Genomic DNA, 24,721 nt, shown 5'->3' on the forward strand with positions numbered 1-24,721 from the left:
TCCTGGAAATGGGCATCCCTGGTAAGAAAAGGAATGAACTCAGGGCATGAGAAAGTCAGTGGAGGCCAACCTTGGGTTAAATAGTGCTCCCCTCCCCCCATATATATTCCTGTCCAAATTGCTGGAATTTCTGACTGTGGCTTTACTTGGAAAAAGCATTGTTGCAGATGTAATTAAGAATCTTGCAATCATCGTGGACTAGTCAGTCAGCTCGGCCCTAAATCCCATGGCAAGTGTCCATATAAAAGCAAAGCAGAGGAAGATCTGAGACAGACAGAAGCGAAGACAGAGGAGAAGGCCATGTGAAGAGGGAGACAGACGGGAAGGATGTGGCCACCAGCCATGGAAGACCCAAAGCCATTGGAAGCTGGACGAGGAGAGGAAGGGTCCTTCTCTAGAGCCTTCGAATGAAGCACAGTCCTCCTGACACCTTGATTTCAGACTTCTGACCTCCAGAACCATGAGACAATAAACTATCTGCTGTTTTAAGCCACCAAGTGTGTGGTAAGTTGTATGGCAACCTCAGGAAATGCTTCTAAAGTAGACACAGACATTGGGTTGGAGGGAGGAGACCATGCTGCAGGTCGGTGAGGGTGGGAAGGTAACCAGTCTTTGCCTCTCTAGGTACGCTCTCAGCTACCTCCACCCTGGTCTCTGCTCTTCGCTTCCTCTGGTTGGGCTGGGATGGGGGTGGGGGTTGGAGAAGAACCTGAGGCATTTATCTCCCTGGCTGGCTCTCTTGGAGGTCTCCTGGGGCTGGCTCTGGTCCTACAGCCGGAGGCCACTCTGCACTACTTTCTTTCCTCTGCGTCCTGTTAACCTCTCTCTCCCTTGTCCTTTTGGGCCAAAGGGTGGGGACACAGCACAAATACTGCTAGCTCAGGTCTTGCACTATCTCGTGAGGTCCCCCCTTACTCCCTGGCCTCATCGTTGGAATTCCCTAAGTTAACTTTCCTCAAAGTATCCTTACTTGGCTGTGCTCTTTCCCATTGAGACCCCTGGCTGAAAAAGCCCACCAGGAGGCTCCATCTCCCGTTCTTGTCGTGGGTGGGAGTCAGGCACAGACAGGTGGAACCTCAGGAGGTAGGAGGGTGGGTTTCCTGAGGTCCAAAATCCTGCAAGGGGGAGATCTAGGCTTCTGAAAGGGTAGGAGGGGAAGGCTTCAAAGATGGGGCTCTGCAGAGGTGCCTCAGCCCTACACCATGCTCTGAGGGCTTTCTCTCCATCTCAGGGGCTGGGTGCAGTCTCCACTTCCAGAGGGTCATGCCTGCTGCCCCGCTGGAGTCTAGAGGTGGTGCTTTTGTCCCCCTGGAGGTCTGGGAGCTCAGCCACAGTGACGTACCACCTGCCTGGCAAAGCCTGGGGAACTGGAATAAGGGTGGACATGGGGAGGATCACGTTGCCCCCGCTTCCTCCCCAGGAAGGACAAAGCTTTTCTAAATTGCCAAATTAGGGTAAAAATCCACAAAATCCAGTATGTGTTTGGAAGAACGGAAGCCCGTGTTTGGTTTCAAAAATGGGTCTTAGTGTTTCCTGACAATGTCTGAATCCTGACCCACTGCCCCATTTGGGACATTACTCTTCACTCTCCAGTAATTCTGTTGCCTATTAACTGGGGCATGTGAGATCCAGGAAAGGGGGGTCCCAAACCAAAATCCAGATGAGCCTCCAGCCGATGTGCCAGCCTGTAGAAGGGAAAGGTAAGAGGAGAGTCCAGAGGTGAGGCCGTGGGATGGTAAATGGAGGCTCGTGACAGGAGAGGAGAGGTTTCAAGCAGGATGCAGAGAGCATCCCCAGAGCCTTCCTTGCTTAAAGGGAGACCACCACAGTTTTCTTCCAAATAATTCATTGATCATTAATGAATTGATAATTCAATGATTATTTTTTTTTTTCTGATAGAGAAGGAATACCTGGTCCTCGTTAGAAAATTTGGAAACTCCAGGGCCTGACAGCTATAGACACCCTGGAAAAGTCAGGGTTTTAGGGTAGTGCAGGCGAGAGATGAATAAGGACCCTATTATGGGCTGAATTGTGTCCTCTCCCCTCCCAAATTCCTATATTGAAGTGCTAACTGCCAGGATCTCAGAACAGGACTGTGTGTAGACAGAGAATCTCGTTAGTTTTCCAAGCTTGGGTGGCTTGGATGGGTGTTGCCACAACTCAACCAAATGGAAAGTCCATGAGGAAGAGTTGGTGTTTGGACAGGTTGAGTTGGAAGTGGGTCCCAGGGGGATGTCTAAGTGGCCACCTGGGGTATGCCATTCGGGGCCTGAGCCAGAGTGCCCAAGGGAAGCACTGCGGCACATGGCATGAGTGGAAATCATCCCGCAAGTAGAGGGGCTGCCCAGGCCCAGAGCCGCTGGCGGAGGACAGACCCTGGGGAGGCCGACATTTATTTTCATCTGCGAGGAAGAGCCCATCATTTATTGTGCTGATGGTCTGTATCGCAGCTGTTCACGTTTATTAGGTTGATTCCAAAATATTGTCTGCCTCCCCTAATTTCTCTTTCAATCCATTGTTTAAAAAAATTCCCAAGATAGGCACAGAGAGACTACTCCCCAAATGCTAAATTGGTCAAATTAGGGGGAAGGCTGTCTGTTTAACCTACCCCTGTGATTATTTGGTACATATGGTGCTTAGCATGCTGGCTTCCAGGCTCCACCATATGTGCAGGTAAGTGTGGAGCTGGGTGGGCAAACAATGGGCTGTAGAGCTTTTAGCGATAAACCCTCTTCCCTCTTTGTACGCCACCGGCCTCCATTCTTTAAAAATTTTCTCATTTGAAAAATGCATATTAGCGTGCATTGAAATGTGTACAGATGGAACTGTGTCTTCTAAGAATAACGATGCTGTTCCTGTGATGATGATTACCGTATTCGTGGTTATAGCTGGCATCTATTACAGGATTGCCGTACGCCAGGCACTACACGGCCTGGTTTCTTAGGCTATATGGCTTTCTAATTAGGTTGGTGGTTCCTAAACTGTGGAGAATTCAAAATTCAACTTCGTTTTGTTGAAAAGTGCAGGCTCTGGCTTCAGGCTGCCTGGGTTAGAATTCTGATTTCCTCACTTATTAAGCTGAGGCCATCCTGGGCAAAGCTGCTTAGCCTTTGTGTCTCAGTTTCTTTATCGGTAGTAGATCTTCCTCACAAGTTTACTGGGAGGGATAATTTAATAATATATGGAAAGCGCTTAGAACAGAGCCTGGAGCATAGTAAAAGCTCAATAAACGTGAGCTGTAAGGACTCCCGATCTATGAGCATTCCAGGATTTTTTATAGGCCTCATGATTGTTGTTGGTAACTAAAAACAAAAATATCTTTATGATTTTTTTTTGTTTTTTTTTTTTTATGATTGATTTGGTTGATTTTTTTTGATTGATTAATAGGGAGAGAGAAAGAGTACGAGTAGCATGGAGCCCGATGTTGGGGCTCAGTATTGTGACCCTGAGATCACAACACAGATCATGACCTAAGCTGAAATCAAGAATCAGATGCTTAACCAACTGAGCCACGCAGGCAACCCAACAAAAATGACTTTGTAATCAAGAACCAACATGATTGTCCTTGGGCCTCAGTTGTTCATCTAAACCCAGAGTTTTTGGGACACCTGGGTGGCTCAGCGTTGAGCGTCTGCCTTTGGCTAAGGGCATGATCTGAGAGTCCTGGGATTGAGTCCTGGGATCAAGTCCCACATCAGGCTCCCCTCGAGGAGCCTGCTTCTCCTTCTGCCTACGTCTCTGCGTCTCTCTCTGTGTCTGTGAATAAATAAATAAAATTAAAAAAAAATCAACCCAAAGTTTTCGTATTTGTCTAATACTCTACAAAACATCTGCACCAGCTAACTCTCCTGTGCCTCTCTGTGTACATCTCTACAGCCGCCATTCTGCATGAAGGCTAGGTCAATGACCACATGTTTCTGTTTGAGGAATTGTCCCCTCCTTTGAAAAAAGACAACATGCCTAGGCCGTGTCCTTCCCACGACATGTTTGGGGTCCCTTGTTTGGGTTCGGGTAACCGTCTCAAATGAGACGGTTACCTTTCTTTCCACTTTTAAGCCAAAGTACTCAGTCCCACTGTTTTGAAAGTTCTTCAGAATCCCTTACCAAGGCAGAAGATGCCTGTCACCCTCCTGCTTGACATTTTATTAAGAATTAAAAATAATGAAGCCAGCGGAGATACAGAGGGAGAGAATTTAGAAACCTGGTGTGATTGCTGTTCATTTATTGACAATGTGGTGTTCCTGGGGGAAGGAAGATGGCCAGGAGGGAGAGGGCAAGGTCTGGCACCGCCATGCTCCACCGGGCCTTGCGTTAATGGAGTAACAGCTGAACTAAGTGTTCAGACGGAGAACATGAAAGACCAGAGTCTTTGAGATACCATTTCTTCCATCCCAGGATGTCAAAGGTGGCTGCAAACATATCCAGTGCTTTCTGGGTGGCATTGTTTAAGAGGCTGGGCCCAGCAGATGGCCCCCAAATGCACCTCAGCCTGATAGAGCGAGGACCACATATGATGGTATAGTCTTCTCATTAGCAAACAGATACAAAAAAAAAAAAAAAAAAAGGCAAGGAGCAGAAAGGAGAGAGATGAAAAGAATACACAAAGACATTTACATATTTACATTGTCTCCCTCGCATTTCAAATTCCCCTTTAGCTGAGGCAGTCAGTGGGCTTGCTTTTCCCCTTCTGTTTGTATGTTTACTCGTGCTAAATAGATTATGGTAATCAGGCACATAAATGCATGCAACTGTTATTATGGCATTTTAATCACAGAGTTTTTCACGGGAAGCCTTCATTAGAATTCTCATAATCTTACTTGTTAGTGTAACAAACAGTAATAAATGCCAAGGAGCTTGGATTAAGGCAGAGGCATTCAGACTTGAAAAGAGGAATATGGAAATGTTGTCAAATCTCTGCATTACTTATTGAAATGTCACATAAACAGTTCGGACTCTAAATATCTTACTCATTATAAGGATAGGGAACCAGGCAACCCGAAGATAGTAATTATGCCTTTCTGCTGAGCACTACAAACATATGCCTTCCATAGAGTCTTCTTAACTCCCTGAAATCGCCGGACGGCTCGATACACAGCTCTCTGGTCATATTTTATTATTGTTAAAATCAGAGCAATTTTATTATTATCTAATTGCGTTTATTTTACGCTTAGTGGTAAGTATGTGTGAGCACAAGCATGGATCAAAACTCCCTAATTGTCACTAGCTTTCAGTTTTGTATGATTATTTGGCAAGTTGGTAGGAAAAACTGCAGTGGTTTTTTGTTTTGGGGTTTTTTTTTTTTTTCATAGTAAGCAATAACATAGCTATCTGCAGCACAATAAACCACTCTTTCTGGAAATAGTGCGGTCTTGCATACAGCTCTAAGCATGGGAACACAATAGATGATCATCCTGGTTTTGCTCAGGCTCCGAATTTAGATGTGACCTGTAAGGTCTGTGGGAAAGCTTCCTTCAGTTATCCATTGCTGCGTGATGGATGCCCAAGAATTAGTGACTTCAAACAATAACAGTGCATTGTTTGCGTGATTTTGTGGGCTTGTCGGGTACTTCTGCTAAAACTTGGTGCTGGCTGAGATGCTGGGATGGCTGGAAGGTCCAATATGGATGCTTCTCTGGGCCTGCTTGGCCAGGCCTCCATCCCACTCTACTGGGCCACCTCCATGTAGCTGCTTTGACTTCCTCACAGCATGGCAGCATGGTTCCAGAAGAAGCATCCCAAGCGGGGAACAGTGAAGCCACAGATCCCTTAAGGCTCAACCTCACCAGTTACACTATGTCACGTCCTCTGCATGGTGCTGGTAAAGTGAGCCCGAGGCCAACCCAGACTCAGTGTGAGTGTGGCCTACATAAAGTCATGACTCCTGGGAGCCATGGTTCGTTGGGAGCCATCTTTGGACACCAGCTTCCACACCCCCACCTGGTGGTGGCTTCCCCATCACCCACAGTTTTATGTCCAAGTGCTTCTTATCTACATGTGAGAGCAAAAAAAGAGGAGCTTTCTCTTCAGAGACTGTGTGCCATGGAGCCACTTCCTCTCATTCCACAATGCACTCTCCCCTCACCCTGTCTCTTGAGGTCCAGCTCACAGTCACCTCACTGGCACAGATGTCCTTCCCAGGAATGCTACATGTAATAGAATTCCCCACTATCAGCCACCACAGGGGGAGGTGGTTGGAGATACAATCTCAGATGACCCAGCTTGCGTGTCCCAGAGGTACCAAGCAAAATGGTGCTCCTGTCTCTCCCTGTCCTTGCTGGACAGGCCTCTCATCAAGGTTTATTATTTTCAGAGCCGTATTTCTTAGACTGGTGCATGCCCCAGTCACCAGTATCAGGAGCGGTATGAGGAGCTTGCCAAAAAATGGAGGTTCCTGGGACCTACTCCAGATGGACCGAACCAGAGCCTCTTGGTGTCGATCCTGGGAACCTTTCCTTTTAACAAGCTCTCAAGTTGATTTGGCTGTGCTCAAAAGATTGAGAATTAGTATTCTAGGCAGACCTTTGTCTGGTTCATGTACCCTTGGGTCAGGGCTCCAGATCCCTGGAGATCTGGGATCTTCTTTCTGGCCTAGGCCATGGGTTCAACCACTTTTTTACCTTTAGGTTAAAACTGGTGCCCAGGAACCACCTGATGCATTTCCTCCGTGGTGCTGGCTGGAAGCTTCCCATAGCAGCTCCCAGGAGGTCTCCTCTCGCTGGCCCCACTGTCTTCGCCATGCCAGGCTGTCCTCTGCACTACACACCTCCAGTGTGTGCTGCTGGATTTCTTGGTTGGTGTTACCATTGTGTGTATAATCAGCTATGTCTTCCTTGGCTCGGTGTGCCCAGGCTAGAAGAACCTCAGCAATCAACTAGAACCCAGCTGCCCTCCTTTCAGATCGGAAGCTGACATCCCAGGAAGTGAAGGATCTGGTGTGAAGCCCCACAGTTAGCTAGTGGCAGAGCCAGGACTTCGTGCATTTCTCAGACCTTCCTCCCAACTGCCCTACCCTGCCGCCTCCTGTTTCAGCCAACCGCAAAAGCTCTCCACACCCTTGATAGTTCTGTCCACACCTTCATTACCAGCCTTCCCTCCTGGTCTATTTAAGTTCAAGGGTCACTGTATTCCCTTCTTACTAATTCAGAATCAAAAGCAATTCTCACCTTATTCTAGGAGTTTTCTCATGAGTGTTCCTTAAACATTATTGTTCCTTTAATATATGTTTAAAAGATCTTGCAGCATTCACACACACCTCTGGGTCACAGTGACCCTCAGCTGTTTTTAGAGAATGGGTTGGGACTTGGAGTCAGGGGACTGACCATGACTTTTAGGAGAGTCATAGGTAGCACTCTGCTTTACTACTATTCTATCTGAAAAGTGAGAACAGGGGGAAATGTAAAGTGTTTATTATGGACAATTTCAAACCTACAAAAGTTGAAAGAATCATACAGGGAAGTCCCAGATGCCCATCACCTGGCTTCAGCAATTATCAATTTGTGATCAGTCCACCCTCAGCCCCGTTACCCTCACCTCAGATTATTTTGAAGCAAGTTCTAGGCACAAGACCAGGGTTAGCAATCTAGGGGTGCAGTGATGATAAAATTTTCAAGTGGCTCCCTCCTCTAGGGGCTTGGGCTAGTCCTGACTTCCTATTTTCTTGAAGGAGTCTTTGTCTCACCCTCCAGCAGGGGATCTACTACCCTTTTCTTAGAAGTTCTGCTGATCTATTGGTGCCAGAGGAGGCTGGCCTGCATTAAAGCCAATCAAGGGCATCTTTTCCCATTCCACGTTCAGTGACGTCATGTGGGTCATTCGAAATCAGCTAGGATGGTAGCATCTACACCATGGAAATTGTCAGGACTTTTTTCCCTTGGAGAGTTAGTTGTTGAACATTTGCCAGCATACCCACTGCCTTGGACCGATGAAACATGCCTGGACAACTTCACCACATCATACTAGGATCTTTCCCACGATTGTTCTCAGCCCGGGATGTATCCATTTCACCCAAGGAGCCTGTACATGCTGCAGCATGTTCACTCTCTCTCTTTCTGTAGCTTAGAATCATACTTTCTGGGGCATGGCAGGAACCCAATAAATGCTTCGCGAGGGACTGAATGAATGTGCCTATAAGGTAGTATCATTTCTGTTACACAGAAATGGGGGATGAGGAAACTGAGTCAGAGAGTTGTTAAGAAAGTGACAAAGCTAGTGGCTAATGGAACCAGGATTCAGATGCAGATCCGAGATGGAAAGCCACAAATGCACACAGTGGACTGGAATAGTGAAGGTGATGGCCCCACAGAGTCCTAGGGCTGGGATGTCATCACCAGCCACTTCAGGCCAGCTGTGACGACGCCCGGGTAACCTCTTCTCTGGGCTCAGGGCGGTGAACTTAATGCACGTGAGCCAACTCTATGACTATGGCTTAACCATGCAGCAAGCACAGCTGTGAGGCAGGGTTACATGAGATTTGAGAGCATGGCTTTGGAGTCCAAAGGCCCTGGGTTCAAATGCCAGCTCAGCCATCTCAGTTTCCTCATATGCAAAAAGGGGCTTATTCTAAGGGTGGTTCATTCAAGCACTTAAGAAATATTGTGCAGCATCTCCTAAGTGCCATGCACTGAGCTAGTTGCCAGGAGTATCATGGCAGGCAAAAGAGGCTCCATGGTCTCTGTCCTCATGCAGCTTAAGGAACTCTGAAGAGGACAAAATCAAAATTCCTTTTTTTAGTAAACGACAGATTCCCAATCAAAGCAACTGAAGCAAAAGGCAGGATTTGTGGGCTCACAATAGGACAGCTTAGCTGTCCTTCCAGACATGGCTGGACCCCGGTGCCCTCCTGCTAGTGCCGGGATCCTGGGAGTCTGACTTCTTGTTTCTGTTTGCCTTTGTGTTGCTTCTTGGCCGGCAGCTCCAAGCTCCCACCCCACCAGCCCAGCTGCCCCAGGAGAAAGAGAATTTTCCCTTCGAAAGCGTCCCAGGGCTGACTCCTACTGGCCAGATCAGGACACATGCTTGTTTTAGACCTGCTGCTGGGATCAAACATCTACTCCTGGGGGTGGTGGGCAGATGTCCAGTCCTGCTGGGCCCAAATGGACTGAGAGTGGGGAGCAGTGTTGCCCTAGTTCTCCCTCCCCATCAAGGAGTTATTACTAGGATGAGGAGGAAGGGACGATGGGTGGTAGTTAGTATTAACACAATATAGTATTGAGAGAGTTACTTCATGCAGCAGGTGAGTTCTTCTCTTACAGGGATGCAGAGGCTCATCATCGGCATGCCCTTGCACTTGAGGGGGTTGTAACAATACACTGGGGTGCAGCATCATCAGCAAGTACACATCTGAGGCACCACTGCCCTCTCCCAGGTGTGGAACCAGAGTGCCGTGAGGAAGTGCACAGACAGGGAGTGGGGCGAGATCTCACCATTATCACCACCATTCCCACCTTTGTAAACCCTGCCTGGGGCAGTGCCAGACAGAGACTCAGGCACCAGGTCATCCCTCTGTCTCTAAGAGAGGCTGCTCTGAGCCTGTGAGGGAAGCAGAGGAAGGGGGACAGCTGGTGCCACCTGCCCCCCCCTCCATGGTCTCAAGCAGGCCAGTGGTGGCATAAACACTGGGGTAGAACATGGGGGTTAATTGTGAGGCTCAGAGCTAGACACCCCTGGGCTCAATTGCCAGCAGGGTCACCCACTTCCTAGAGTCATCAAGTTTGCACAAGGCCGTGGATGTGGCCACAATGAGTACTCAGTTCATCCTTGGTGATGGCTAATGATGAAGATGATGGTGGTGACCACAAATCTCATACGGTGTAGGCTCTTCAGTTCACTGGCCCGGTCCTGACTGGAACTCCATTTTTCCAACATTTAAAGGTACTCTGGTTCTCACTCAGGGTGCAAGTGATTTCTCAAAGGGCTCCCTCCAGCACTACAGAATTCTTTCTGGGAGGAGCTCTGGTAGGGGCATTCCATTGATACTTGGGAAGTGCAGCTGGCCTACACCTGGCAGGGGCCTTCACCTGGCAGGGCCTCAGGCCACTCACCTGTATCCCCATCCCTCGGATGCGGATGCGTAGGGAGCTGACCTCTCACCCGGCACTTCTGCTCCCTGCTGGGGTTTCCTGAAGACACAATTGCTAGGTGCCATGGGCTCAGAGAGCCTGTTAAAGATGTCTCTCTAGCTTGTTTTACAGAACATTCGCCGCACGCAAGGCACCTCCTAAGAAACACAGTGGGAAGTATTACTTTCCCCTTTTCCTTCTTGGAGATTCCCAAAACCCAGTAGCAGCAAATTGACTAAAGGTTCTGAGAAGTCCTGCAATAAAGCTGCCCATTTCATTCCGTTTAACCCAGCATTTCCCAAATTTAGGTGTCCACAAGTCATATACCTACTAATATTTTGAGAATCTAAAGCATGGTGTGGGAAACTACAGTAGTGGAAGCATTAATGTCCTTCTATAATCAAACAAAAATAGATCCAGAAGGACACCTGGGTAAGCTCAGCGGTTGGACGTCTGCCTTCAGCTTGGGGCCCCAGGATCGAATCCCACATCAGGCTCCCCACAGGGAGCCTGCTTCTCCCTCTGCCTGTGTCTCTGCCTCTCTCTCTCTGTGTCTCTCATGAATAAATAAGTAATAGCAAACAAACAAAAATAGATCCAGAAGAAAAAAGACAGTAAATCCTGCACAACTTGATGTCACCGCACCTAAGGGGAACTAGTCACTCTCGTGGTACATGAGGAGGATCAGGGATATTTCATGCTGCCTATATAATGATTATTGATTGTGGCTAAGCACATCACACATGCCAAGGAGAAGATGGCATTTGCTAAGCCTCAGATGCCTTTCACTTGAGTCCTGGGGTGTGTCTGCTTGTTTTAGAGGTGTGATTTTCACCATGTGTCAGCATGGCTTTCTGTTCACGTGATAGAAGAGTGTGCTCAATACAAATGTGCCGTGCAGACACTGTAGGTGCTACAGGGTCAGTGTGACAGATGCTGTTGGTTGGTTCCCCTAACCCTACTCCTTCTGTCTTCCCTGCTAACTGAGGCTCAGTTTTGTTCAGGTATCCATCCCTTAAGGAAGGTGACCTGATATTCTGCTGGGAGTAAATTCTGAATCATGTAAGCCAATCGTGATGACCCCATTTCTTCCCTGCATGTTGACGTTATTCATGTGGTCCACATATGGCCAATGGTCAGGAAGGAACCACTGAAGTAGATTTCTTGATCCTTAAAAAGATCCAACTCTACGAGGCAGCTCCTGGTCTTCAGCAGGATGTTCTGGAGTCTGGAACTGTACCGGCTATCCTGCTAACAGCCTAAGGATGAAGCCAGCTCATGGCAGAGGGCTGAATCCACAGAAAACCTGAGAAAGAGAAACAGAGCACTGATGTACCCAGCGTGGAGCCCACTCTGCCAAAGGACTTCATGTCATGGGGCCAAATCTATCCTCTTGCTGCATGAGTCACTGAGGGGTGTCAAAAGTTCAGCTGAGCTGAGAGAGAGCTGTCAGGTGTCAGAGTAGCCAATTAAAGCAACAAGCCAAAAATGAAAGAGTTAAGCCTTTAACCACTTACTGCAAGAGTATGAGACAGTACAAGCAAGAGTCTAAACCAGAGGAAGCACTGGCTGGCCCTGTTTTATGTTTCCCATGGACAGTGAGCCTGACAGGTGGATCTTGCAGATATGAGGTTCTATCACTGTTTAGGAAGCCTAGAACATAAGGCTCCAAAGGTTTTATGGACCCTGGGGTGGGAGCTGAAGGACAAAGAGGAAGATCTAAGATTGGAGAAGTACTGGGGACTGAGTCAGAGTGAGGTTAATGTCTTCAGGGTTTCCCCTCCCAGGCCATAAGGAGGTCTCAGCAAAGGAAGCTGGAGAGCCCGCCCTAGAAGCCTAGAAGCAAAGGCACCAGGGTGGGGATGCAGATGCATGACTCTCATCAGAGACTTCAGGGCCCCAGCTGTCACCATGTCTGGTACAGAGAGGATAGCTTTCTCCTTCCATGGGGCCTGCTGTATAAATCTTGTGTAACTGTCTACAGTCCAGGTTTAAAAATCACACATAGATTTTTTTCACCAGGAACTAAACTCCTCAAGTGGGAGATTCTGTTACTTGCCATAGAAAACATTAAAACTAACACAATTTGGAATGCTTTAGCAACCAAGGACAGAAAACCCAATTTAGACTAGTTTAAAAAATAAAGGACACTCAATTAAAAAATGGGCAAGGGACTTGAGTCGACATTTCTTCAAAGTTGATCTCAAATGTCAAGCATATGAAAAGATGCTCAACATCATTAATCATCAGAGAAATGGAAATCAAAACCACAATGAGGTATCACCTCACACCCAGTAGGATGGCTGCTATAAAAAAAATAATAAACAGCAAGCGTTGGTGAGGATGTGGAGAAGTGGGAACACTCGCGCACTGTTGGTAGGAATGTAAAATGGTACAACTGCTATGGAAAACAATATGGCAGTTCTTCAAAAAATTGAGAACAGAACTACCATATGATCCAGCAATCCTACTTCTGGGTATACACCCTAAAGAATTATTAGCAGGGTCTTGAAAAAGATATTTGTACTCCTACGTTCACAATGGCAGTACTCATAATAGGCAAGAGGTGGAAGCAACCCAAAGGTCCATGGGTGGCTGAATGGATTGGTACATACATCCAATGGCATACAATTCAGCCTTAAAAAGGGATGAGAGATGCCTGGATGGCTCAATGGTTAAGCTCTGCTTTCATGATCAGGGCGTGATCCTGGAGTTCAGGGATCGAGGCCCACGTGGGGCTCCCTGAGGGGAGCCTACTTCTCCCTCTGCCTATGTCTCTGCCTCTCTCTCTCTCTCTCTCTCTCTCTCTTTCTCTCATGAATAAATGAATAAAATCTTTAAAAAAAATTATGAAATCCTGTCATAGGATAAACATGTATGAACTTTTAGGAGATTATGTTAAGTGAAATAAGCTAGTTATGAAAAGACACATATTTTCTGAATCCACTGATATATCTAAAGATATCTAAAGTAGTCAAATTCATAGAAATAGAAAGTAGAATGGTGGTTACCAGGGGCTGGAGAGAGAGAAAAAAGGAGAATTGTTTAATGGCTATAGAGTTTCAATTGCGCAAGATGAAAAGTTCTGGAGATCTCTTTCACAACACTGTAGATATGCTTAACACTACAAAATAGTCAAGATGGTAAACTTTATGATATATGCCTTTTAACCACAATAAAAAAAAAAGTAAGGAGAATTTATTAGCTGAGAAAAGTCAAAACCCAGAGGAGGAGTGAACTTCAGGTTAGGCTTGATCCTGTGGCTCAATTACAGGAAAGACCCTGTTTCTTTCTATTTCATCTCTGTCTTCCACTGAGGCTGCCAGCTTCCTGTTAGGGCTGCCTTCTGTTGGGTTGTAAAATGGCCACCAATAGCTTCTTTATTCATAGTGAGCAACAAGAGAGAATGTTTCTCCTGGTAGTTTTATGGGAAGAGCAAGAACACTTTTCCTCCTGGGTTCCTAGTAAACTGCTCCCAGTCTCCCATGAGCTCAATTTAGGTTATGTTTCATGAGCCATTCACAGTGGCCAAGAGGATGGGATATGCTGTTTGAATTCACCGGCCAGGGCTTGCTCTTGAAGCTGAGAGCCAGGCCTACTTTCTCCAGAGCACATGGTCTGTGTAGGAAAAGGTAATATACTCAGAAGAAAAAGGAGGTACAGGCAACTGTACCTATTTCTAGAAGAAATAGATGCTGGGCAGACTACAAGATGCAACTGCAAATTGCCTTGTGGCATATGGGTCACTGACTCAGTATTTAAAGAGTTCAAATTATTTTGGGGTAGAAAGTACCTGCAGGGGCAGCCCGGGTGGCTCAGTGATTTAGTGCTGCCTTCAGCCCAGGGCCTGATCCTGGAGACCTGGGATCGAGTCCCACGTCGGGTTCCTTGCATGGGGCCTGCTTCTCCCTCTGCCTGTGTCTCAGCCTCTGTGTATGTGTGTGTGTCTCTCATGAATAAATAAATAAAATAAAATCTTAAAAAAAAAAAGGAAGTACCTGCAGCTTTCCCTGTGTTCAGCCAGACTGACAGCCTTTCCACTAAGGCAATGACAGTTGACAAGAACATGAGATGAGTTGAGATGACGTGGCTTCTCTCAATATGTTAGCCACTCCCTGGTTGTTAAGTCAGTAGCTAGAGGTCTGACAATTGGTATTAAATTTTTCTGGTCCATGTGATGCTCCTCTTCTTTCCTGCCCTTTGTGGGATCAAGGGTGTGAGTCAGGAGAAGACAAGTGGAAGGAGTGGGCTTGAGAAATATACGTGACCTGGCATCATCCCGGTTCCTGGGAAAGCTAATGTTCTGCTTCTGTGACTTACTAACACTGTGAATTTGGGCAAGTTTGTGAATCTCTCTGATTCAGCTTTATTTATAAGACTGGAGGAAAGTGGCATCTGGGAGGCTCAGTCAGTTAAGCGTCCAACCCTTGATTTTGGCACAGGTCATGATCTCAGGTTTGTGAGACTGAGTCCCATGTCAGGCTCCATGCTCAGCATGGGGTCCTCTGGAGATTCTCCTTCTCCCTTTGCCCCTCCTTCCTGCGTGCATGCTGTCTCTCTCTGACCCCACCTCAAAAAAGCAAGTAAATCTTTAAAAAACCCCAAACCTGGAGTAAAGATATAATCAAATCGACAGGGTTGAGACAAAAATTAAATGGAATAAACAAGCTGGCAGGTAGAGGTACTCAATAAATGGCAGTTACTTTTGGAATTAATTTTTATTAGTGCACTTGTATGTTCCCAGTACTATGCCATGTGCTAGAAATATAGGATGCTATTTAATTTTTCCGACAGGTTTATGAGATAGGATTTTATTCCACATTTTACAGATGTAGAAACTGAAGCTCATAAAGATTATGTACTTTTATTTTTTCATGACAGTCAATTAAATGGATTCAAACAGGTACATCTGCTGCCTCAGATTGTATTGCCTCCTATAGTATAGATGAAAAGCCACATGTTCAATGGAGACTCACTAGCCCCCAAGGTGGTCTGTAAATGAGTTTCAGGGGTTCTTTGAAGCATCTTAAATTATATATAAACTTAGGCGTATAAAACCATTTTTCTGGAAAGAGTCTATAGCTTCCTCCTGAAACAGGAATTTTTGTAAGGAGTCATATAATGTAGAAGAGTTTCATTCTGTGTCTATCCATCCACCCATCCATCCAATATTTAACAAGGTCATTGTTAAAGAGATGCCACTAAATTAGATGTCAGGGCTACCTTTGAAAGATAATCTCTAATTAGATAAAAAATTTTTTTACATGAGGAAAACTTACTTCCCTTGATGAGTTGGTCTGTTTGCCTCCGGTAATGACCAGTATGTAAATTATCACAAATTTCCTTTGTACTTTGGTGGTCAGGAAGCTCAAAGTGAGAGGTGGGGGGAGAGAGAGAGAGAGAGAAAGAGAGAAAGGGGGAGGGCGTGAAATCAGCTTGTTAATTTTTATTTTTAAGAAACGGCTAAGATTTTGATTAGGATTGTGTGGAATCTATAGATCAATTTGGGAGAATTTATATCTTAACAATCTTAAGTCTTCTAATCCATGAATATGGTATATCTCCACTTATTTTAGACTTCTTTAATTTCTCTCAGCAATTTTTGTAGTTTTCAGTGTACAGGTCTTACACATATTTTGTCAGATATATCCCCAAACATTTACTTTTTTTGATGATATTGTAGATGATATTCTTCTTTTAATTTCCAATTATTTGTTGCTAATACATAGAAATGCAGTAGATTTTTGCACACTGACCTTACATATTATAAACTTGCCAAATTCACTTGTTAATTCTAGTAGCCTTTTGTAGATTTCTTAGGATGTTCTTTGTAGATGATCATGTTATCTGTAAGAACATGATTATTTTTTTTCTTTCTAGTATGAATGTTTTTTACTTCTTTTTCTTGCCTTAATATTCTGGGCAGAATCTCCCAGAGATTCTTACGTTAAATAAGAGTGGTGAAAATAGACATCCTTGCCTGTTTCCTGATTTTAGAAAGTATTTATTCTCTCACCATTAAATATATGTTTAGCTGTAATTTTTTGTAAATTCCATTTATCATTGGAGACACTTTTCTATTCTTCTATGTGCTGAGAGTTTCCACCAAGAATGTATGTTGTATTTTTTTCAAATGCCTTTTCTGCATATCTTAAAATAATCAAGTTTTTTTTTTCTTTTTAATCTGTTAACATGGAGAATTACACCACTTTCTTTTCAAAAGTGAAACTAATCTTGTATTCCTGGAATATTCCTCACTTGGTTATGATGTGTTATCTTTTTTATATATTATTGGATTCAATTTTCTAAGATGTTGGTAAGATCTTTTTTGTCAGGAGGAATATAAGTCTGTAGAGAGATATTATTAACTCTATTTCATTGTTAAGAAAATTGAAGCTCGAAATGATTAATAGATAAGTGAATAGTTGACTTTGAGAAGGCCAGGATTGGAACTTGGGTCTATGTATTTTGAAAAATGTCATGCTTTTACCACAACTTACAGTTTCTCAACTGAAAAGAAGGACTACACTTAATTTTTAAATAACCTCATGGATGGAATAAATCAAATATCAATGTAAGTAAATAACATATAAATTTACATTTATTCATTCCCATCAATTATCACATATATAATGCTACATTTTAAGTAATGCCTATTGGCTGAATACTGGATATTAGCTACCCTGCAAAGTGGAAGCAATCGCCATGTATGGTCCTCAGTCCTTTTGCACTCTGTGACACCTTCAGCAGTTCAGCAGCTGCCCAAAGCCTCCATGGTTACAAAGTCAGACATTATTTATCTCACACTTTGGAGGTCAATTCAGGGGTTAACCCAAGCTTAGGTCCTTCCTCCTTCGTCCAAGAAAAGATACAGATGTGGTAGTTAGAACCTGGAATGACATACTAGAATTAGGCATGGCGATTCATTCAGTTAACCAACAAATATTTACTGAAGACCTACTATGTACTAGGTAGTGTTCTAAATCTTGGGGTTAGGGGGATCCCTGGGTGACTCAGTGGTTTAGCACCTGCCTTTGGCCCGGGCCGTGATCCTGGAGACCCGGGATCCAGTCCCACATCAGGCTTCCTGCATGGAGCCTGCTTCTCTCTCTGCCTGTGTCTCTGCCTCTCTCTCTCTCTCTCTCTGTGTGTGTCTCCCAGGAATAAATAAATAAAGTCTTTTTTAAAAAATAAATAAATCTTGGGGTTACAATAGCAATAAAGTTGTCAAAATCTGTGCCCTTGTAGACTTTACATTCTAGTAAGTGATGGAGTAACACCTCCAGGTCAATTTAGGGATGAATACACTGCAAAACTTGAACTGGAAGAAAGTCTGAAGGAGCAGGTTATAAAGTGGATTTGTACCTGTTGAAACCCGCTACAGATGGCACAGCCTTCGGGACAGAATCATGGGTATTCTTGCCTGGTTGGTGTGTGGCAGGCTCTAAGGCTTTCTTTATCATTTGTTTGTTCACTAAACTTTGTATTATGGTAATAGTCATGTATATAAAAATGAAGAGTATAATACAAAGAATTATGAAGTTCTCTTCAGCCAGCTTCAGCATATATCCATGCAGGATAGTCTTACTCCATCTATACATTTACCTGCTCCCCTTCTTCCAGAATAATTTTGCAGTGAGCTCAGACATGAAGTACCTTTATTTGTAAACATTTCGGTATATACCTCTAATAGATAATCATTATTTAAAAAAACCATAGTAGTATTTTATCATAGCTAAACAACACATTAATTCATATCATTAAATTTTATTTTCCTAGTCATTTTATAGGTTTTTTTTTAACACTGTTTGAATCTGCATCCAAAAAATGTCCGTCTTGTGCAATTGCTTGAAATAACTTATAAGTCTCTTTCATCTATATGTTCTTCCCTCCTTCTTTCTTTAGTTTTTTTTTCAAATGGTTTGTTGTTAAAGAAACTGGATTATTTTTCCTATAGAATTTCCCACAGCCTGCATTTTGTTGACTATATGCCCATAGTGTCACTTAACATCTCCTCTGTCCCTTGTTTTTCTCCCAATTTGTATGTCAATGGGTCTCCAGTCACTTTTTTTCTTGGATTTGTAGTTATTTTCTAAATTCTCTCCCCTGTTTTTGTTCCAAACTTCTTTTCCTCCAATCACCTTATTTTTTAGTTTATTTTCCTAATTCTGGGGTGTGTTGTGCTTTCACAGCATCTGCCATTTTCTTAATTTCCTTTCACTTGTTTTGGAATATTTGAAATATTTTCTAAGCATTTCTTCCTAGCATGCTTTCATTGTGTGTAGGAACTTAAGTCTAACTTTTTTCTCTTAGGTTAACTTCTTTTTGTGGGTTTTCACTGAAGTGGGAATGTTAGTGGGAATGTTAGGGTTCGAAGCCAACGTTCAAGAAAGAATTCTTGAGACATCTTTGGTGCAAAAGGGTGGCTTTATTAAAACATGGGGACAGGACCTCTGGGCAGGAGGAGCTGCACTAGCATCATGAGGAGTGACCCAACTTTCAGATTGGGAGGGGTTAGGGATAGCGTAAGCATCCCAGTTTTTTTGGAAACAAGGTTTCCAGGATCCTGAGGAGACTAGTGATTGTTAGGAAAAGTGATTTATTACTGTTTAGTAAACTCTCAGTCATGAGACCCTTGAGATGTGTATTGGTGGGCCATATGTTTGGGGGATGTTTGCTAACATGTATCATGAGGGGGATATAGATTTTTTTTTAAAGATTGTATTTATTTATTTATTCATGAGAGACACAGAGTGAGAGGCAGAGACATAGGCAGAAGGAGAAACAAGATTCCCATGGGGGGCCTGATGTGGGACTTGATCCTAGGACCCTGGGATCATGACCTGAGTCAAAGACAGATACTCAACCACTGAGCCACCCACGTGCCCTCCAAAGGAATTTTTACCTTCAGGTAGACTTACAGGATCCTGGTGGTTGGACTAAGACTGCCTTTTGCCATTAGCAAAGTATCATCATCAAGGCAGCTGAGTCCCTAGAGGAAGGTCACTCTGCCTGTTTCAAGGACTTGTCAGTGGACTGTAGGGAGTAAGGGAATTTAACAATTTTTCTTCTGTCCTGTTTCCCACATCATTCACCACAGTGCTTTTCTGTTGTTCATTTTTTAAATGAAACTGATGTTTCTGTACTTCAAGGAGCAAAGGGTATGCCAGGACAGCCTCTCTAGTTTATAGGCTCTAGAGCTCTCTCTTCTGTTGTACTGACAAGAAATAAACAAAAATCTCCCAACATGTTGAGAGCTACGTCCTTTGTTCCTCCACTCCCCCCAGCCAATTTATCTGGTTCTTCTTCCCTTTCCATATTCTTCTGCTAAGATATTCCTCAGTACAAGGCGTTGTATGAGTAGGGAGTTTATTCACTTTGAGAGTGCATGGGGCCCAAATCGCTCCAGCACCATCAAATCTTATTGCACTGTGGTCCCATTGCACTTGACCATGTCTTGGGTTTGCAGAACCCTCTCCTTGTTTCAGCTGTTGTACTCAGATTGACTTGCTGAGCCCTCCAGTGAACCCCTACTGATTTTGTGATTTCTCCCCATACTCAGCATCTTCAAAACTACATCTTCTTCTCTACTCTCTCTCGGTGTGCATGGATGCTGCTGCCACGCAGATCTTCAACTGTAGATGCTTTGTCTAGGCCTGTTAGTATCTGGTGCTTGGAAGATTGCCTCATCACCGAGTTTTGTGGTAGACACTGTCCATGGCTTTTATCTTTGCTGTTTTAGCTGTTCTATTTTATGGGGAGATTTGGGAAGATTCTAAAACTACCTAGCCATTTCCATCCCTTTTTACTTCCTCTTGGTTCCATGTGACATGCCACGAGAGTAGATGAGTGACTGGGTTGGATTATTTAGAAGTTTAACTCAGTGAAATACTCCAACTTTTCTCCCAGGCCTTGGATTGTTTGGTGCTTTCTGGAAAGCAAATAGGGCAAGAAAAAGTGGACAGAGAGAATGCCAAGGGATAGCATTTGGGTTTGGCTTAGGCATGAGAGCCTGCCTAAGGGTCAAAATACTGAGTTGAATCTCTGACACCTCTTCTCCCCTACACTGGCCAGTTTCTCAAGGTGAGAAAGAAATCACACAGGAAGTAAAAGGAAAACAGTGCTAAAAACAAAAATTCTAGCGAACTGCCTGGGAATTCCCCAATATCAAACATCCCCAGATTTGCATTTGACTCCAGCTTTGTATTGTTGGGGGAAAACCACACAGCTTCTCTCCCAGCCGCCCCTCCCTCTCCTCCACCCCCTCTCTCCCCTCCCCCACCTCTGCCTTCACTCCATTTTCTTGTGCTTCCTGGGTGGTGCAGGGTTGTGATGTCTTGAATACCAAGAGTGAGGCTGAACATATGTGAACCTTTCCTAATCCTGCTAATCTTTCTTCAAAAACCTTTCTCAAAGTATAGGCAACATCCAGATTGTAAAAAGAGAGCAGAGCAAGCCTGAGCATTTTAATGACAAATAATCTTTGTCCGAGGGGGAGGGAGCCGCTAGCTCAGCTGGAGATGGAGCTGATGAACTACAGCAGGTAGAAATAACTGCCGTATTACCTCATGTAATCTCCACCATTCAGGGGCAGCTGAGGGCTGAATGCAGGAAGAAATCAACTTTGCTTTTAAACTGGAGACTTTGCACCCACGACGACTATTAGGCGGTAATTAGTTGTGACACAGAATTACCAGCCCCACAATGGTAGAGGCAGCCTTACGAGGCCTTTGAAGCTGATTAGAGAAACTGAATGGATGCTACTTGCGATTTAAAAAATCTGTTTGGATGTGAGCGTGAGTGAGAACGTCCCTCCTTTCTGTTCCTTGCTCTCTCCCTTCCCACTCTACAATGAACTTCTCCAGAGAGTAGCTCTCTGCAGTTGGACACATGTTTTTCCTGAGGCTAATGTTCCTTAAGATGGATCAGATACTGACCCATTGGTTTTTGGATTTTACCAAACAGAAGGGAGGTGACTTTGTAGATTCCTTTGACAGAGAAGATTCACGGAGATTTACCAGGTCTACAAAAAAAAAAAAAAAAAAGGAAAGGGATTTGGGGCCAACTGAAGCAGCCAATCACACATGGCTCTGAGAGGTACTCAGAGCTCATGGAAATCAGTCTGTCAAGAGGCCAACATCCAGGGCTGGGAGAATAAGACATAATCTCATAGAGATGGATGTGCCAGGTATGTGGCTTGCTTGGATGGAGACTCTGGTTCCCTAGACTCAAACCCCTAAGGGGAAGGTTGTGTCTGCTGCTCCTCTGCCCACTGAAGTACCCTCTAGATGACCGCTGACAGCAAAACTTCATCCCCTTTGGAGGTTTACAGGTCCAGGTGGTGGAGGTATTTCCCAGCAAATTGTTCATGTCTGCCTTTTCGGAGGTCTCTGCCAGGTGAGAATGAAGGCTCCCAGGAAAGGAGTTAGGGGTTGTGAGCTTACTCGCTGGGTTCCTTTGCTAGAGAAGCCAGGCTGGGCGACAAAGTGAAGAAACTCCGTGAGTTGTTCCATTTCAGGGCGCTGTTTCAAATAGCTGTGGAATAAAAACAAACAAACAAACAAACAAAAAAAAACAAATAGCTGTGGAATCTGTATATCCGTGTCCCTGGCTACATCTGTCCTACTCTGTAGCTAAATATAGCTAGATGATAGATAATTACATAATACACTTGTAAATTCTAAATATAGTTCATATATATTTAGAGGGGGTTGCTATAATTAATTTAGGATATGTGTATAAAGTTAAGGCAACTTCTCTCTGTTCTTTAAACAAAATGGCCTTCTTCGCCCAGGCGATGGGCTTTTACTACCTGGTACTACTGCCCCTTGAGCCACAGAAGAATGCAGCTTCTCTGTTTGGTAATCGATTTGCTGTGTAACTGGAGAAAGAACCACAGTGCAATCATTTTGTAGCGGAAATGATTCCAACGTGGGAATTAGGCCATATGTATAAAAAATGTGGACTTGCAATACATTTGTAATTTCAGAAGGTGAGAAAGTATAGGCACTTTCAGGGCTGGATACTGATCTCATCTTTGTATCTGCAGCACTCAATGCAGCACCTGGATTTTATACATGCTTAATAAATATTTGTAGAAAGGAAGGAGGGGGAGAGGGAGTGAGAGAGAGAAATGGAACAGCTTTGATGCCCAATCTCTGTGGGCTTTAGATAAATAGGTCTTTAGTTTTTAAAGAATGTGAAAAAAAAAAAAAAACTCTGTAGGAACAAAAGCCCTAAATGAATACCAAATTAAATGGTATTAATCATTTTTAATGATTAATTAAACCATCATTCCAAATGAAAAATTCTCTTCGTTGATAAATATCATGTATTTTTATAGTTGTGAATAGTTTATCTGTACTTTCCCATTTTACTCACTTTTAATTGTGAAAATAATTTATTAAAAAGAAAACCTAACCAATTAGAAGGTATATAAAACAAAACTGGAAGTTCCCTTTCTCCCACCACTGGATTCCGAACTCCTCCCTTTGGGAAAACTCTGCTAACAGTTTGATAAGTAAAATACCTTTTTATTGGCTTTATCATTTACTGCTCATCGTGTACCTCTTCCAAAAAGAGGAGTTGAAGGGGCTTATGAGGAGTATACCTAGGGAATAAAAAGGGAAATAAAAAGTGGGAAGTTCTAAAAAAAAAAAAAAAAGTGGGAAGTTCTGAATGAAAGGAGAAACAAATAATAATATACTCTAGGTGAATGTAATTAACATTTGTTGTCATTCATTCATATCATTCATTCAATGCATGTTCTGACCTATGCACTGGGTCCTTGGATTATTGTGGTAAACAAAATAGAACTCTAGTAGGGGAATCAAATGTCAAACCACATATAGGGACAGACTCTGATAAATGCTCAGGGAGATTGTTTCTAGATGGACGACGGATGCTGTTCAAAGACCTCCCAGGGAAATAACATCCTGGCCACGCCCTGAAAGATGGGTCGGTGTTAGTCACATGAAAAGATGTAGAGAAGACTTGGTATACTGGAGGCCCGAAGAAAAAGATTTGTGAAGCTGGAGGCCAGTAGAACCCAACAAACAAAGGGAAATCCAAGATTGGAGAGGTAGGTAGGAGGCAGGCAGTGCATGGATTTGTGGGCTATTGTATGGCTTGAATTGTATCCCCCCAAAAAAGATATGTTAGAGTCCTAACCCCCAGTACCTCGAAGTGTGGCCTTATTTGGACATAGAGTGTTTCCAGAGGCAATCAAATTAAAGAGGTCATTAGCGTGGACTCCAATCCAGTATGACTGGTGTCTTCATAAGCAGGGAGAATTTGGTCACGGAGAGGCGTGCATAGAGAGAAGACCATGTGTAGAGACACCTATAAACCATGGAGAGAGGCCTGGAACACACTTCCCCTCACAGCCCTCAGAAGGAACCAACCCTACTGACAACCCTACTGACATCTTGATTGCAGACTTCTAGCCTCCAGAACTGAGAGAGAACAAATGTCAGTTGTTCGAAGCCATCCAACATGTGGTACTTGGTTACGGTAGCCCTAGCAAACTGGCACAGCCATGCTGAAGCATCTGTGATTTACTCTAAGGGCAGTGAGACACCTTTAGTGTTTCAACTGAGGAGTGACATAAGGTCACAAAGGTCACAGGAGCTACTGGGTGAAGAACACAGGATTGGCAGAGGCTAGGGCAGATCTGTTTCGTTGCCCCTGAAGGCAAAAAAGAAAGCATTCATCATTTACATCATTTTTTTGTAGCTCACTAAACATATAAGGTTTGAAAGAAAATATTTTTTTCCTTTAGACTAAAATTGAAAAGAAATTTTCACGTAGTACTCCCATGCAAAGATATATAAACAATACAAACTCCACATTTTTACCAAAACACAAAACCATTCTTCTCACATTGCTGTTTCTTATACTGTTCCTTGGTCACAACCCCAGAACCCAAAGTGAAAGCATCCTTTCCTTGGGGTGGTTTGGGGTGTTGTGCGGGGGTTGGAGGATGCTCTCTGTTCTTTCAGGACCCACATTTTTGTTGTTGTAAGGCTGGTCAACGGTTAATCAAATTAAGTGCTTTTATGTTTAGGTAATACTTCTCAAACCGTTCATTTTGTTTTTCATTTATGTTTTCTTTCCTTGATTGGTTTCCTCATTTTTTTTTTTTTAATTTCTAGTCATCTACTTTCTTAGGCTTTAGTTTTTAAAAATGTCACACTTCCAGGGACACCTGGGTGGCTCAGTCGTTGAGGGTCTGTCTGCCTTTGGCTCAGGGCCTGATTCTAGAGTCCTGGGATTGAGTCCTGTATGGGGCTCTCCACAGGGAACCTACTTCTCCCTCTTCCTATGTCTTTCTCTCTCTCATGAATAGATAAAAATCTTAAAAAAATTTTTTATTTAGAAAGTCACACTTCCAAAAAAGTGGCAAACACAGCATTATAGACTTCTACATATCCTTCATTCAGGTTCCCCAATATTCACATGTGGCCATGCTTGCTTAACTAGTCTACTTCTTTCTCTCTCTTTAAATATATTCTGAAGCCTTTGATGGATGCGTGGGTGGCTCAGTCAGCTAAGCATCTGCCTTCAGCACAGGTCATGATCTCAGGGTCCTGGGATCCAGCTCTGTATTGGGCCCTGCACTCAGCAGGGAGTCTGCTTCTCCACTCTCTGCCTGTCCTCCCTCC

General features: G+C 44.0%; 1 long non-coding RNA gene across 1 annotated transcript; it reads right to left on the bottom strand.

Annotated features, from left to right (window-relative positions):
- Positions 1–21,195: 21,195 nt before the first annotated feature.
- On the bottom strand, positions 21,196–24,624 carry LOC140595641 (uncharacterized). Its single transcript, XR_011997408.1, has 3 exons — positions 23,238–24,624; positions 22,588–22,668; positions 21,196–21,593 (listed from the first exon to the last, which is right to left on the bottom strand). It is a non-coding gene; the product is annotated as an uncharacterized lncRNA (long non-coding RNA).
- Positions 24,625–24,721: the final 97 nt, after the last annotated feature.

The sequence above is a fragment of the Vulpes vulpes genome, chromosome 15, assembly GCF_048418805.1.
Source record: "Vulpes vulpes isolate BD-2025 chromosome 15, VulVul3, whole genome shotgun sequence".
Classification (NCBI taxonomy): Eukaryota; Metazoa; Chordata; class Mammalia; order Carnivora; family Canidae; genus Vulpes; species Vulpes vulpes.